This window comes from Brachycentrus maculatus, unplaced genomic scaffold (assembly GCF_059751285.1).
Source record: "Brachycentrus maculatus isolate JH-2025_06_01 unplaced genomic scaffold, ASM5975128v1 h1tg000220l, whole genome shotgun sequence".
Classification (NCBI taxonomy): Eukaryota; Metazoa; Arthropoda; class Insecta; order Trichoptera; family Brachycentridae; genus Brachycentrus; species Brachycentrus maculatus.
The window spans coordinates 565,671-583,188 of NW_028280971.1; positions in this window are offsets into that span (position 1 = coordinate 565,671).

Genomic DNA, 17,518 nt, shown 5'->3' on the forward strand with positions numbered 1-17,518 from the left:
CTCGGATTCAGAGCCGTCTACATTTTCTGTGATAATTAAATTACTCCAAACAATGAAGTATTTACGCAGGAATAAGAGCGGGTCTAAAAATGTGGTGTAAAATCAAACATTTAAATGATTTATAGCTAGTACAAGCAATTTATTTTTATTGTTATTTTAAGGGTTTGAATTAAGTTTTATTATAGGACTAGCTGTACCCGGCCATGCGAAGCTTTGGCCAGGTCTAGATAAATGGAAAAGAAAGAAAATACAATATAAAGCAAACATTTCAATTAAATTACTCCGATCAATAAAGTATTTACGCAGAAATAAGAGCGGGTCTAAAAATGTGGTATACGTTCCAACATTGAAATGATTTATAGCTAGCACAAGCAATTTATTTTTATTACCGATACACAATGCGAATATGTAATCGTACATATTGGAATTGTGGGACATTAGTAGTGAGGTAGATCTTTTTGGTGATAATTACGAAGGTCTTATCTATGTAGGTATGTGAAGTGTCGGTTAACTTCAGGTTACATTAAAACCTCTTTACATTATGGTTCAACAACCAGTTTCAAAATAAATGCGCTGTATATTTTAGGCAATTATAAGGATTTTCGATAATGACAACTAAAAGAAATGCAAATAAAAACACAGTAAACTATACAGGATGGCATCTGTAACGTAGAGAACGTATGTAATCAATGTAATTTGATTTCTGGATAAAACTTTAAATCCATCGCAGTTCTATAATATGCATAGTATAACATAGAAATACATTAAAAAACACATACCTCTTTTGGTCCAAAGTGCTCTGAACATTATGCAATAAAGTTTTTCAACCTGCTTCCACTATCTATAAAGTCATTAAAATAAGAAACTAAGTATAAAATAACTAATCATAAATGCATAATAGAGGTGGCTATATCTGAAATATGTAGATTGCATCTTTTGGCTTGATTACAAAGCAAATAATTTTCTATTATATAGTTTTATAAATTAGTTATATTATGTACATTACAAGCGTTGTTAACTTTGTGGTATGATAATATAACATTGTCCGTATCATTCATTCTTCAGTTTGTGCAATACCACTTTAAAAAACTTTTATACTTAAAAGTGGTATTGCACAAAATTAACAATGAATGATAAGTAGGTAGTGTTATAAAAAAGGTATTTTAAAATGTGCCTTCGATATGGGAAAACTCTGATGCCATATTATCGTATATTGTAATTACAAACGTGTATGATGAAATATAAATAAATAAATGATTCACATCACATCACACTCTTGGTACGAAAAATAGTCTTTGCTCTTCGTATTATGTTAATAATATGTATAATACGAAGAGCAAATATAATTTTTATCAAATAAATAATGAAAACATCGTATCCGAAAAAAACGGTGATATTGTACTAATGTCGCACTAAAGCGCTAACATTTATTGCTTTATTTAAATTTGTTCAAACGCCATCACGTTTGCCCTGCAAAGTACCAACGTTGGCAAACGTGCGGATAATATGTCAATTCGCTAAATTACAAGGCAGTTGCCAACTAGGCGCTAGGCAGTTTTTTCCAGTTGACTTGTTTCGCTATATTCGTGAGTCGGCTGCCTAACTTGGTAAATGTACCGCCAGTCGAAAAAATGGCGCTAAATTAGCCGACTTGTGATAAGTTTTATATTGCTCATTTATTCACTTGAAAAAGAAATTAGACATGTACTGTAATATGTTTTTACTGGGTCAAACTAATTAATTATATTTATAATATGGATTTATGGGGTAAATCAATTAAAAATGGTCATTAATCTGGGTTTATTGGGTAAAATTAATTGAACTATTTTCTTATAAATAACAAAAAACTTGTTTTTTGCCACTTAAGTATTATATTATATTATAGTCGGCCTCCGTAGCGTAACGGTCAGCACGCTCGGCTACCGTTCTGAGGTCCCGGGTTTGATTCCCAGCGGGAGGTCAAATAAATATAAGTGATTTTTTCACTATAATATTTATTCAATATTACCTTGGAATTGTACCTGAAGCGAGGGGGGCGGGTGATCACCTTTCCTTCATGTATTAACGATCAAGATAACACTGCGTTTATATGATGCAGTGTCCTATGCACCATTGGGTGCGGATAAGGATTTGAAGAATTGAAGAAGTAATTTTTATTAAATAAATAAAGTGACTAGTGACATCATAAAAGAGTAAAATGTATTTTTTTTATATAATGTTGGTAGAAATGAATTAAATGTAAAGTAAACAGTAATTGTTTGCTCTAATTACAAAAATAATTGTCAAAGTGACGTTTGTTGAAATAATAAAAGTTTTCTCTTTTTACAATCCATACTTATATTTTTGAAAGGATAAGTACCGTCAACATATTTGGCATTACTTTGAAATAATTCTACGTAAGCCGTACATAATAAGGATCTTTCAAAAACGATGACGTAAAACAGACGTTAATTAAAAAGTTTCCCAATTAAAATTTATTTAATTAGCAGCGTGCTTACGACAGGTATCAAATTAATTTGTGTAACGTTTCAACGGACATGTTCGAAACACTGGAAACGATTCCGACTGCCGTTTAATTTATGTTAATACCCTTGATTAACCGAGTTCGAGTCGAGGATCGAGAACAATCGGTTGAAGTGTAAATTCCTCCTCAACTCGGGAGATGAAGAGATCACGGTGGAGCAGGGCTGGGATTAGGCGCAATGTTGATTATCATTCCGTCGGATTATAGACAAACGTTACTGGATTAGATTCCAGGATATTCTCTAAAGATGGCCTTGTGCAAGTATGGGGTAAGGCGTATATAATCATTGCCTGCGATCATTGATTAGGTACCGTAGAACGGGGCTACTTCAACTTTGATGTGTTACTTGAGCCCAGTACAAAAAATAACTTAAATCTGTATTTGGTCTACAATAACGAACGTATCGTGACAATAAGTGTCAGAGAAACAATGAATTATATCGATACGTTCATTATTGTAGACCAAATATAGATCTAAATATTTTTTGTACTGGGCTCACGTAACACATCAAAGTTCAAGTAGCCCCGTTCTACGGTACCCATTCTCAATGATTACAACGTTACATTGTATGTAATTCCAGCAACTCTTGAACTATTTCATTAAGGCACAATATTCGTTAATTTGCAATATAATTTTCTCTAAATCCAGGTACGTAATTGATTTTTTCTTATAAACACCGTTTTTGCGTTGAAAAATAAGTTTTTCTTCGACATAATTACATATATATATGGTTTTGAAAAGAAAAGAGTTATTGAAATGTTAGGAATTTCATTAATTGATTCGGCAGTCACTTTGTGGTAAAATCTATCCATTTAATGTGTCACCATAGATTTTAAGAAATGATCGTATTTACAAAATTAAACTTAAATTAAAAATGGATAGATACAAAGACAAAGTGACTGCCGAATCAATTAACGAAATTATTTTAATTGACGAGTCGTAATCTCGCCATTTGAATTAAAATACCACATCCCCTCAAAAATTATCCCCCATTGTAAAAGAAAGGTTAAATAACTTTCTAAAATATGAGTATATTTATAAAATCAATTCGTGGAATCAACAAACTGTGTCCGAACTTAAATTGAATCTTGCTCTCCTTCTAAATTTATCCCAATTAGTAAACGGTAGTCTTAATTATACTCAAGGCACACTTTGTCATTTCGAAAGCTATCGGCATTAATCTTGTCTAAGGTTTTGTATATACAATTAGTGGCGTAAAACAAATATTTCGTTTTAATTTGATAAATGAAAACATCTTCAAATAAGTGATGATGATAACAAATTCTAGAATTCTAAATGAAAATCTAGAATTAGTATACCGCTCATTAAGCAATATCTCATCAGTCTCTTGATTAAAAAATACAGGGAGGCAACAAAATTACATGTATAGATATTTACGTATCTATATATTGATATCCGCCTCCATAGTGTAATGGTCAGCACGCTCGGCTACCGTTCTGGAGGTCCCGGGTTCGATTCCCAAGGGGGGTAAAATAAATATTAGTGATTTTTTCACTGTCATATTTATTCAATATTACCCTGGACTGGTACCTGAAGCGGACGGCTGATCACCTTTCCTTCATGTGTAAACGATCAAGATAACACTGCGTTTATATGACGCAGTGCCCTATGCACCATTGGGGTGCGGATAAGTGTTTTATTATTATATATTGATATGCGGTTAGTGAAAACAATGCAAATATTTGTAAAAAAAAGAAAATTTATACACAATGTTAACATTGGTGAAACTAATATATCGTGAATTCAAAATATTTATGCATTGAAACCATTTACTGTCCTTTATATTATGTTAAATTATGAAAAAGAGTAAAACGCTTCACATGTTAAAATATTTACATTGCTATTGGTTTCTGAGAGATCAGAAGAATGTGCAACAAAACGATGTATGATAGATGTGCGAATAGTGAAATAAGGAAGGAATGCAAAGCTGAGATAAGCATTATCGATAAAATTAAGAAAGGTGTGTTGAGATGGTTTGGACATGTGGAACGAATGAGTGACGAAAGAACGGTAAAACAAATTTACGAGGCGAATGTTAGTGGGAAAAGAAGCAGAGGAAGACCGAGAAAAACATGGCACGATCAGGTATGCCAAATACTTGAAAGTGGTCAGGTTAGGAGTCGTAACAATCGGGGGGGATGTATGAGGAGATGCATGAACGTGGAAGAGACGAAGAATGTTTGCAAGGACAGAGTGGTGTGGCGCTCTATTCTCTCTGCCTAGCCCTGCGGGGAAGCGGCGTGATGGTTAGTTAGTAGTTCTATTGGTTTCATTTCTGATTATCCGTGATAATTTATTATACCCACTATTTTTAATTTCTAAAATCTATGAGTGTATAAAAGCAAATAAAAAAAACAATAAAAATGAGTACGAAAACTTGTTAAATATATTTGATTTGTATAGAAATGCACTGGTGCAAATTTGATCCATTCTGTACAAGATAACCTTTCTGTACAAATCATTAAAATTGGAAAATACGCAATTTTTTATTATTTTATTTAATACAGGTGCCGTGGCGTAGTTGGGTTGATGCTCGACTGCGAAACAGGCGTCGCGGGTTCGATTCCCGCCATTTGCTAAATTAATTCAAGGAAGGTTTATTTTCAATTGGTCTGGGTGTTTGTGATGTATTTTTCACATTTACCTTCCCTATGCTTACTATACTATTTGAGTACAGACAAGCCTCTTAAATTACGGCCTTTGTGGGTTATTCAATAATTAAAAATAATAATAATAATAAATAAATCTTTACTATGATATAAGTAATTTTAAATTTAAATTTTAGGTCAGTAAAATTTAATTCCTATGTTATACGTTGAATATATGATATTTTCTAGAAGGGAAAGTTTATTTTTTTACTTTTACAATACTTAAAGTCACTCAAATTAAATTAATTTCTCAACAAAATTATATCAAATCATGGTTATCAACTCCTGCCTTGTTTTATATATAGCATAACAATTTTTTAGCCTCCCACCAGTCTGATGATGTCGGTAACGACGAAACCCGGTCGCTGGTCTAATAAAAATAAAGTGGAAAAGCTAAAAATATTGGTTTTAATCTAATAATATATTATTTACTCTGTTAAATAATGTTATAATTCATATTAGCAATCATCAACCCTGTATCTCCAGAGAGTTGACGAAAGAAAGCTTGTAAGGGGTAGAAAGGGCATAAAACTATTAGCAAGAGGTAGGAAAAATCACGAAACATTAAGCACGTGCTTCCATAGTATTAAATTATGTGTAAGTATACCCGTAGGAATAATAGAATTACCCCCAATAAGGGTATTAAGTAGGAACATTAATGCAAATCAATTCTGTTTGATCAGTTTTGGAAGTTTACTAGCTAATTCTAATGATATCGTTACAAAAAATGTGAAAAAAGTCGTAAAATTTTATACTATTTATTTTGATTTAAAATTAGTTTCAAAATGCCCCCAAAAGACCGATTTTTAAAACTAAATGAGTAACTATGTAAATTATGTTTATGATTTCTTTTACGTATTATTGAATTCCTTGACTATCATAAATGGAGAATGTGTGGTAATACCTTGACGCAGAGAGGTAACGCAACTCCAATTTGTCTTTACAATCTTAGGATCTTCCACGTTCATGCATCTCCTCATACATGGCTGCCGATTATCCCGAATCATGGCCTGATCACATTCAAGTATTTGAAATACTTGATCATGCCAAGTTTTCTTCGATCTTCATCTGCTTCTATTTCCAACTAAATTTCCTCATATTTTTTTTTTCTTTCACTCATTCGATTCACATGCCCAAATTATCTCAGCACACCCTTCTTAATTTTCTCGAAATTGCATATCTCAGCCTCGCATTTTTTCCTTATGTGTCTATTCTAACATCTATCTTAGATCGTTTTGCCACACATTTATCTGAGAGATCGCATTTTGACTGCATTCAGTTTTCATTCATCCTTCTTTTGCCAACTCCATGTTTCAGTTAGTTTAATTATAACTGAGTATAATTATTTATTTGATTCGGCATTAACATTGCGGATTAATATTTTTTTAAAATTAAGCACTTGTATAATACCACCTAATGTGTTTTATTTCATTACACGCGACTAGTTTCGAAAACTAAAAGATGTTTTCACATACACCTGTATGTGAAACACTGAGTAAACACGGGTTTTACTTTTCACCTGTAGATGAAAACATTTGTTAGTTTTAGAAACAAGTAGTGTGTATTGAAATATCGTACAGGAGAAAGTGACCAACTATCAAAACGTAAAATTATAAAATTAAAATGTAACTTTGTTTTAAAATAACTATAATATTTATAGTGATTTTAAAACAAAGTTACAATTAATTATAAAATGCAAAATCAAGTTAGTGCTTCAAATATAAATTATGATGCGTGAAATGTTCAGGAGGGCCATTAAGTCACTTTTGCTTGGCAAGAAAATAAACATCAATGCAGTTAAGTAATTTTTAACAAGTCAATATATTATACTTCCAAGTTTAAAATCACTTTGGAATTTTTTCAGGGCAATATAAAGCTAGTAAGATATCAAATAGTCAATAATCACGTTTTTGTAAAAAATGCTCTTGGTCACTTTCTCCTGTATGACTACGATATGTAAATACAAAGATTGCATATATAGCGGAATGTTTAAAAGAGATACTATTTACATTATTTTACAAAATACACCCTCTATTGCATCGTTCGCATTCTATCAGACGATAAAGTAGTATGGAACAAAGTAAATAGAAGTTGAGAGGAAGCTCGCTGCTGTAAAAATAGAGTGGCTTTTTTGCGTAAATATATTGTGTTCCCAGACCTTAATATATTACCTTCCACGGCCTTCTATAGGTAACAAGTAAACAGTCGGTAACCGGTCCTTGTTTATGTTACCGCCAAATGGATTCATTAGCCGACATTTTGTGGATTTTTCATTCCTCTGCTGGCTTTTCTTTGTTTTACTTTTTCACTTACCGGCGTTTTCGGTAAACTAATGCGAAGAATGCTTAAGGAATATTGACTCGGCTTTTTGTATGCGGAAAGAAAGTTGTTTTGTATTCGTTAGCGTAATAATGGTTGAATTAGAGGATTGGAGAGCTGACGCAAGTTATGTTGAAGGTCGAAGGTGTGAAAGAAAGGATCCTAATAATTATTTAATATTAATATATTATTAAATATGCATTTTACGACATGTGATAGTTAGGTCTCTTCTTCTTCTGTATGGTGTAGGCCTTGTGGCGTGTGTTTAAAAGGGATTAGCCTCCTGCGATGTCGATTCCCAGCTGTCGATCCATCTCTTTAGTGGTTTTCCCGGGAATAGTCTATCTTCGGATTACCTAGTGCAATGTGGGGGAGTCTGGGTGGTTCCATTCTGCGCATAGCATTGTCTCCTTCGTTGCCCTCCCCACCTAACGACATCTTTGATCTCGAATATACTTGTATGTATATATATATATATATATATATATATATATATATATATATATATATATATATATATATATATATATATATATATATATATATATATATATACAAAGTTTCTATTAGAAGATGTTGGAGCATTGGTTAACCGTTTGAAGTGAAGGCTTTAGGAGCTTCAGTGGTAAGGATTTTGCAAATGATACGAGCACCTACCCCTATTTGCTTTACGCTGCTTCAGGACGCAGTTGGTCAACAGTCAGTAGGACCAATATTAGCTGAGCAATACTGTGGTGTGTGAACCCACAATCTGGGAATATATACATACATCTGAATGTAATATAATTCTACCATTTCTCTCTGCATAAATGGTTTCTTAGAGATTAGAGAAATGGTTTTGAGATATTAAAACAATTTATGTATTAAATGTTTAATCAAACACTGATTTCATATTATCATCGAAGATAAAGAAGAATATGGAAGTCTGGACATTTACGGGGCTGACGACCATCATAAGCTGGTTAAAGTGATTTTTTGAAGTGATCAAGAATTTTAGCAGTGTGGTTGTCAATAATGGGTAGAATAGGTTAATGTTACACGTGTGTAAAGTGATTATTTAAACCAGCTATGACGGTCGTCAGCCCCGTAAATGCCCAGACTTCCATATTCTTCTTCATATTTGATGAGATGTCAAAAAATAATGTGAAAACTAACTCCTTGAGTTGGAGATAATCCAGATTTGTGAACAAGTATTTGGACATGTTCAAAATGTTGCAAACACTGATTTAACTGACTAAACATAGACACAAAAAATCAGTGTTTGATTTAACATTAAATAACTAACTACAGTTGTTTTCATCGATAGGTGAATAGTAAAACTCTAATAATAACGGGTGAAGAGAAATGTTTTACTTATCACCCGCTGATGAAACAACTGTAGTTTTCGAAACTAGTGGTGTGTAGGTAATAAAATAAATCTCAGTAAGTGGTATTATACAAGTGTTACATTTTTTCTTTAATGTTTTTCGCAGATACTATGTGGCATATTTTATAAACTTTATAAAATAAACAACTTTGTTTTGATTCATGTTTTCTCTAACCGGTTTCGACAAGAACTTGTTTAATTTAACAATTTGTTTAATTTTGTTTGAAAAAAATCAAATGAGTATTTGCTTGCCTTATAGTTTATTTTGAAAGGAATTTAAACACGAAAAAGTTTATTTTTTTATTATTTCAAGTGTATAAAGTACAAACTAATTTTGAGCCATCGAAAACATTTAATCAAATCTCATTTCTCCGTTGATGGTCCGTTGCAGAGCATGGAAAAGATAAAAAACCTAAATATTAACATTTCATCTCGTACATGTGATCACGTCAGAATGCACTCGTAAAATTTAATTTGTGCATTATTTTGCTAGCCGCGAAATAATGAAATTATGTGTTTCCAATTTTCAGATAATTCCATGTCCGGTAATAAATCCTGTTTCCGGTTTAGTGCGCAAACAAGTTTTTTAATCATAACCAACGAAAGGAAGTTGCAAAGTTCGATAATTTATTAAACCAACCGACACACCAGGGACTGGGTGACCTTTCTTATAAAAGAGGAAATTTAAGTTTTATTCATAATTCCATTAGCATCAAGACAAATCGAGAGTACAGTGTGGTTAAAAATTAAATGTGAAATTATTTTACGCAAATTTGCTTTGCCAATAAAATAAATGTGATACTTAATAATACAATTAAATTATCGCAATAAACCCTTTATCTTAAGGTCAATACTTTGATCATCAGAATAAGGAATATTTTAACAAGGAAAGTTGTCACCCTCCCTAAGAGGTTCTTCAGTTTGATGATGATTATAATCACTATGCCCTAAACATTTTCCATCAATAATAATTATAGTCCGCCTCCGTAGTGTAATGGTCAGCACGCTCGGCTACCGTTCTGGAGGTCCCGGGTTCGATTCCCAAGGGGGGTAAAATAAATATTAGTGATTTTTTCACTCTAATATTTATTCAATATTACCCTGGACTGGTACCTGAAGCGGAGGGCTGATCACCTTTCCTTCATGTGTAAACGATCAAGATAACACTGCGTTTATATGACGCGGTGCCCTATGCACCATTGGGGTGCGGATAAGGGTTTTATTATTTATTATTAATAATTATATTGCATTCTTAATAAATCGACTGTATGACAACGTCATATGGTCGATGATTCTGCTTTTTGCATGGTGGTATTAAGCCACTTAAAGATTAAAAAAAAACATGATTCGCATATTGCAACCCAGATACAGACGCCATAAAAAGGTTATATAATTTATATTTGAAGCACTAACTTTGTGATTTTCCATTTTATAATTAAAATGTAACTTTGTTTTAAAATCACTTTAAATATTTTATTATAACTTAATTGTAATTTCTATCGGTTTCGAAGCTAACAAATATTTAAAATTTTTAAAAGTGACAAAACTTATTCAACAGATTTTCTAGACCTTTCTTCTAGACATCTCGATAAGGCTAATAAGTATAAAAGGACATAAAACAAAAATATAAATTTTTAATTTAAGTTTTACTTGGTAAATATCACATTTAAAAAAAAAAGTATTTTGACACGTATTCCGATGCATTCTGCATCATTTTCAAACACTGTATACGTAATACGGTATTTGGAAATGATACGGAAAACGTTTCACAAAAGATTTAAAAAAATAGTGGAACTTATTAAAACTTAAATTAAAATCGGATAGATTTTATCACAAAGTGAATGCCAAATCAATGGATGAAATAAAAAAAAATATACCATAATAATATTTTTATTGATTGCTTAAAAAACATAAGAAAATAATAATAAATTATTCACCATTGAACCGAATGCTTAAAATATAATTGATGAAGTACAAATTAACATGTAAAGTTTATATTTTATCGAGGATTAACAAGCCGGCTAACGAAGTCATCCCTTCAAGTTTACACCCCCATAGATTTACGTTAAAATAGCCGGGTCGTTTTTCACGATTGCTTCTCGATAATGCTTCGTATTTCTGTTTCCTTCCTCTAAGGGTTGTTTCCCAATAAAGTACGCGGCTGCGGAGCACTAAATCAGGGGGAGGGGGGCTGGGATTTGTATTTGTCAAGTTTTCCAACGAAAAACAAAATCAAACGCTACCACGTGACACGGGAAAAGTTTACCAGTATATATTAGCGTCTGCAAAATGTAAAATACGGCCAGTATTTGCTATTTGCTGTACAATATCCAATTTAATGCGTTTACTGGTCGAAAATCCGAATAAGAAGACATTTTTCATATAACGTAGAGAATTTTTGTTTTTGTAATTAAAAAAAAAAAATATATATATATATATATATATATATATATATATATATATATATATATATATATATATATATATATATATATACTTATATATATTACTTATAAATACCACTTCATCTTAAAATATTTGTGACACGTGTTTCGATGCATTTCGCATCATTTTCAAACACCGTATTACGATTTTTGAAAGTAACGCGGAATGCATCAAAACAAGTGTCACAAGATTAAGTGATCGATACTGGCAATTGTTTTTATAAGAATGATTTTATCCAATTGGTTCTGTAGTCTCTTTGTGGTAATATGTATGAATTTTTAATTCAGATTTATTTAGGGTCAATACCATTATTTTCTAAATAATTAAATTAAACAGGTGAAAATTATATTTTTAAAAATATGGATAGATATTACTATAAAGTGACTAACGAGTCAATGAATGTTTTTTTTTAATTTTGTGTAAAACATAATGTATCGCTAGATTTTATAAGAAATTATTTATTTTCTTTAAAATTACTACTCCAATAAATAAGCTCGTAAAATAACTAATAAAATTTAGTCGTTAATTCTCAAATCTTTGTAATATTCTATTTTGTAATCTTCCTTTCTTTAATGTAGTTTATTAAGTCGCTCGGTATTTTATTAAGGTAATCGATTAATAAAATACCGAGCATAATCCAAAGTACGTAGACCTAAATCTTGCCAGTTGATATTTGAGTTTTTATTTACTAAAACAATCGATACAAATTAACAAACAAATCACATTTCTTGATTATTTTTATGTACCAAATGTGATAAAATCTGGATTTTAATATTTTTTCATTTTAATATTTTAAAATGTAAAAACGACATTTTTTATTTTGATTTTTTTTTAAAGAGACGTATTTGTGTATTTATTATTTACAAAAATACTTCAATTTCATACTATTTCTGTGAGCCTATGCAGCTCATTATAAGAAATAGGTGTCAAAGTGTGGTAGAAAAGGTTCGAACCGAGAAACTCTGACTCAAGAGTCCGCGACACTAACCACGGGACCACAACCCGACATATATCTTTACGTATACCAATAAATCCCTGAAAAATGAAATAGAGCTATAAAACAAATGATACCATAAAACGGTTAAATTGATGGTACTTATATTGTTCGTACCGTCAATATTTCATAAACGGTGTAATAAATGTGCCGGGTCCTCTGGGGTGTGCCATTTCGGGATTCAAGACGACGCCAAAGTATTTGAAGGACGGTTTTCAAAGACCTTTCAGAAAGACGAATCTGAAAGAATATTCTGAAAAGACGAATCACGGGCGCAGATTTCTGGAAAACTTGGAAAAAGTTTTGTCAACGGGGATTTGGATGCCATCCAGGGTCGGGTAATAGGACATCGGACCCTCTAAATTCCATGCCAGTTATGCTCAAAATGTCTGAGTTATTTGTTTAATTATTTATATGTGTGCCCTTCTTTATCGGTTTATATTCCCATTAGGTTAGCTAATTGATTCGGGGATCAATTTGTATAAATATATTGTTAATATATTTTTTTAATTAAAAAAATACTAGGTAAATACCACTATATATAAAATTCTATTATGCCACGTCTCTGGATGTATCTAAAATCATTAAAAAGGGTGCTTAATGATGATAAAAAATGCATCAAAAGACAGCATTTTAAATGTGTGTCCAAATACTTGTTCACAAAATCTGGATCATCTCCAATTATAGGAGTTATTTTCATATTATTTTGACATCTCATCAAAGATGAAGAAGAAAAAAATGTAGAAGAAGAAGTAAAAATGAAAATGATATTTTCTGGCGTTTCTCGTGTGTGTGTGATTATAATCCAGGATTCGGATCTCACATACTAATAAAAGAGTTCCTGCTCAATAAAAAGCTTCTTTTCATCTCACCAATAGATGTCTCTAGTAAAGTTCTAGTGATTTAAGAACAAGATTTCTAAATTGGTCCATATATATATATATATATATATATATATATATATATATATATATATATATATATATATATATATATATATATATATATATATATATATATATATTTATAGAATTTCCAAGAATTTGAGTAGTGCGGTTGTCAATAATGGGTAGAATTTGTGAATGTTACACGTGTGTAAAGTGATCACTTAAACCAGCCTATGACGGTCGTCAGCCCCGTAAATGCCCAGACTTCCATATTCTTCCTCATCTTTGATATGTCAAAAAATAATATGCTAAAATTACATTACGTGTGACAAGTTCTTACTTACAGTAATTACAGTAAAAAGGCTATTCACGTAATCCATGTGAATGGTATCTATGTGCATTACGGTCTTTGAAGGTAAATCATGGGAGGTATACACAAAATCAATAGTGTCTTTATCTCGAAAAGTTTGAGAAATTCAGCTCTAATGTCCACTGAGTGCATGGGCGGAACAGCGAGCTATTTGAGGGGAGAAACTCGGACCAGATTCGCAGTACAGGAATCGTGAGAGAATGGATATACATCCATATATAAAGGAAATCTTTCCTGGGGTTTCATGCGTGGACAAATGAGAAAACAAATCTAGCTGAAACTGATGACTAATAGGAATATATTATATAATGATAGGTAGATCAATTTGCAAAAATATAAGAAAATATGATGATTTGTAGATATTACATGATGTGTACTCAGCTGTCCAAACTCAAAACACAGTAAGGGACATTTTTTTTGTAGTACGTTTTTTTTTGCATTTTTGGACTAAGTAGATTCTACTTAGTCCAAAAATGCAAAAAAAACCTACTGCAAAAAAATGTCCCTTACTGTGTTTTAAGTTTGGAGAGCCGTACTGCTTGCATAGCTAAAAAAAAACAGTTTTTGTAGTTCTTTTTTTTTGCATACAATTGTATGTAACTGTTAGACGTAAATACTTTTAGTTGTATTCTAAGGTATCAAATATTATGAAATATCAGATATCTCGAAATATCAGATATCAAGACCTCATGTATATATGATATTTCAAGTTATACATACGTCAAGATGCTCATACGTCTTATTTCAAGTTTCATTAATTGATTCGACAGACACTTCGTGGTATCAATCTATCCATTTTTATTTTAATTTATACTTAGTAAAAAACACAATTTCTTAAAATTGATTGTCACACGTGATTTGATGCATTCAGCATGATTAAACACCATGTGTATACACAGCTTGTTTAAACACCGTATGCATACGGTAATACCAAGTAAAACTTAAATAAAAAAAACTAACATGCAATTAAACATTTTATTTATTGTTTCGGCAATTACTTTGTGGTAAGACATGATGAAATAGTTAAAAAAGGGTTACTTTTTACCACTTGAGTTATATTTTTTTATTTGAACGACTAGTTTTGGAAGCTATGCTTCCTTCTTCAGGTGTAAATATAAACTAAAGTATAAATAATTATCTGTTCTGTAAGTAAGAAAGGGGGAGGGTTAGTTTGTTAATAATGAATAACTATAAAATTTACAAATCGAAAAAAAAATTCTAATAATAATTTAATATTGTAAATAATTTATTATTTCAACATTCTTCACCTTTGTTTTCCATTTTTCCTTTATTCTCAAACTTCACCCCTTGAATCACCCCTTCCCCCTTACTTATCCCCCTTTCTTACTTACAGAACAGATTATTATTTATGCTTTAGTTTTAAGATAAAAGCATAGCTTAGGGTCTAATTTTTTTATGAAATTGAAATACCTGTGTACGAGTTTATAATAATAAAATCACAAATATTTATCTTAAAGATAAATGGATGCATTTTTTTGCGTTATTTTACATTCTTTTGCATTTCATAATAAAATATAAATACAAATACAAAAAAAGATCCCACAAAGGTATGGTGTGTGGGCATACAATATATTTTAGGTCAGAGTAAAGGGCACTGGCAAGAGTGCAAAAGATATTATAAGAAGTCAAATTAGAATAAGTGTTAATATAAACTACAAATACTTGACTAACAGAAAACAAAACATTAAAAAAATCTTAATAAACGAAAAAGAAAAAAGTTAGCAAACATGCACTACATGGAAGCAATGGATGTATCATATATGCAACAATGCCAAATTAAAAGTTAAACAGCGCAGTTTGTGCAAAGGCATTATTTGATCATTCATACAAGGCAGCCTGTCTTCAGCAAACCAACAGTTGGTAGTTGTACAATATTAAATTTAGTCTACACCGAGTCTGGGGATGTCGTTCGGCGAAACGAATGTAAACCTGTTGCAAGTGTCACGTGTCTCGTTATCATTTTACCTGTACGAGACATATGGTTTAGACTGAGACGAAGCGGATAGAGATTTAGCCGGATACCGGATTCAGGATATTCGGCTAGGCCTCCGATCAGAGCGACAAATATCTTTCAGCCGGATTAATATCAGATACACGTGATTTAAGCATAAACCTCAATATATTTTTTATAATTTTAATTTTACTCGGTTAGTACCCCTTTCTTAATATCCATTGTGTTTCTTAATATCCTACGTGTGTTTCGTAAAATTGATAGATATTACCACAAAGTGACTGCCGAATCAATTAATATTTTATTTATTTTTTTATTTTGGTATAAGTGTTCATCAGGTCTTTTTTGGAATTTCCTCACTGACTGTGAAATCTTTCAACGACTTATGTAACTCCGCTTATCATGTTCCTACTCAGGTTCCGACTGTATTTTAAGTTTTAGCTTATTCCTAAGTGTGAGTGGGTTTACACTTCATGATTAAAGTCACTGCAAATTCATGTTATTCTTGAGTAAAAAAATCTAGATTGAAACACTTGCTATCTCGTTAAAGGTATGTTGGCTTACTTAAATGTATGATGATTTTGCTTGTGAGTTTTAAAAGGTAAATCAACTTATTTACTAGATATAAGCTACCGTACCTTAAACCTATATACTCAACTTGATTATCACTTCCTTTCCTTAGGTTCCTTAGATTTCTAGAAAACCCCACACTTCCGGTTTCCTCTCTCCCACCCCCTAAATATATCCCTGTCCTTTTTTAAAATTTCCCACAAAAGTGGTTTGAACCAAAAGAAAGCTGTTTTAAAACAATAATAATTATTAAACTATCTACAAAATGGTATATATTTTATTTTGATATAACGTTTACGTTCTGAAATATAACAACTTGCATAGATCATAAAAGAAGATATGAAAATCATAAAAAGGAAAATGAAAAACACATTTTCAACTACCATTCAAATAGGAATAAATGTGGATATTTCGTGATCGACATAACGAAGTGGAAGTCCGGAAAACAGCGTTAATTGCAAAATTCAACATATTTTGTAAATCCTTTTTATCAACTTTTTAAATAACCCCTATGTTATAACGAAAGTAGACATAACTGCGGGAATAGCTCTTTCCGCTTTTAATTTATATTCACAAGGGTTGTATTTTTCGTTTTCAAGTGCGACCATTCTATGCAATAAGTGTATTTCGTAAATCATTGTTAGTTTTTGAAGTTTTCCCCTACAATTTAACTTTCACCCCAATTCAAAGGTATTGATTTACTTTCTTATACTCCTCACCCTCCTTTCAATATCTTTTCTTGTTATCTACGGGAAACAGCGCCTTGAATAGGCACCAGAAAATTATTCCAATTAACGTTGAAAGAAATATTCAAGCAAGAAACAAATGAAATTGTATAAGTTAGTGATAAATTATACAAACGCAAAAAAAATCTAAAACATTTTAGTCCAAAGTCTTGTTCAGAAATCTGGGTTTCTCCACTAAGGAGCTATTTTTTCATTTTCGACATCTCAACATAGATGAAGAAGAACAACTTAGGGTATTTACATGCCTTACGGCCCGTCAAAGGCTGGTTTAAGTGATCATTTAACACACGTGTAACATTCAGTATTCTACCCATTATTGACAACCAAGCTACTCTCGGAATTCTCACTAATTTCGGAAAATATATTTATGCCTTAATTGATATTTTCTTGCATATGATACTTCTTCGGCACCATCTATGGTAGAGTCGATTATTTCATTTTTATTAGCAGACCTAATTAAGAGACCTTTATGAAGTGTTTGTAAGATTTTTTAAATAATTCGAACAAATCAATAAACGCACTTAAAAAAATAATGAAGTTAACTATAGATAGAACCAAAAAAGTAGCATGTCAACGTATCAAATAAAGCGCAAATATTATTTTTGAAGTTTAAGGAGTGTGGTTGTCAATCGTTAGTGAAATAGTGAATATTAAAT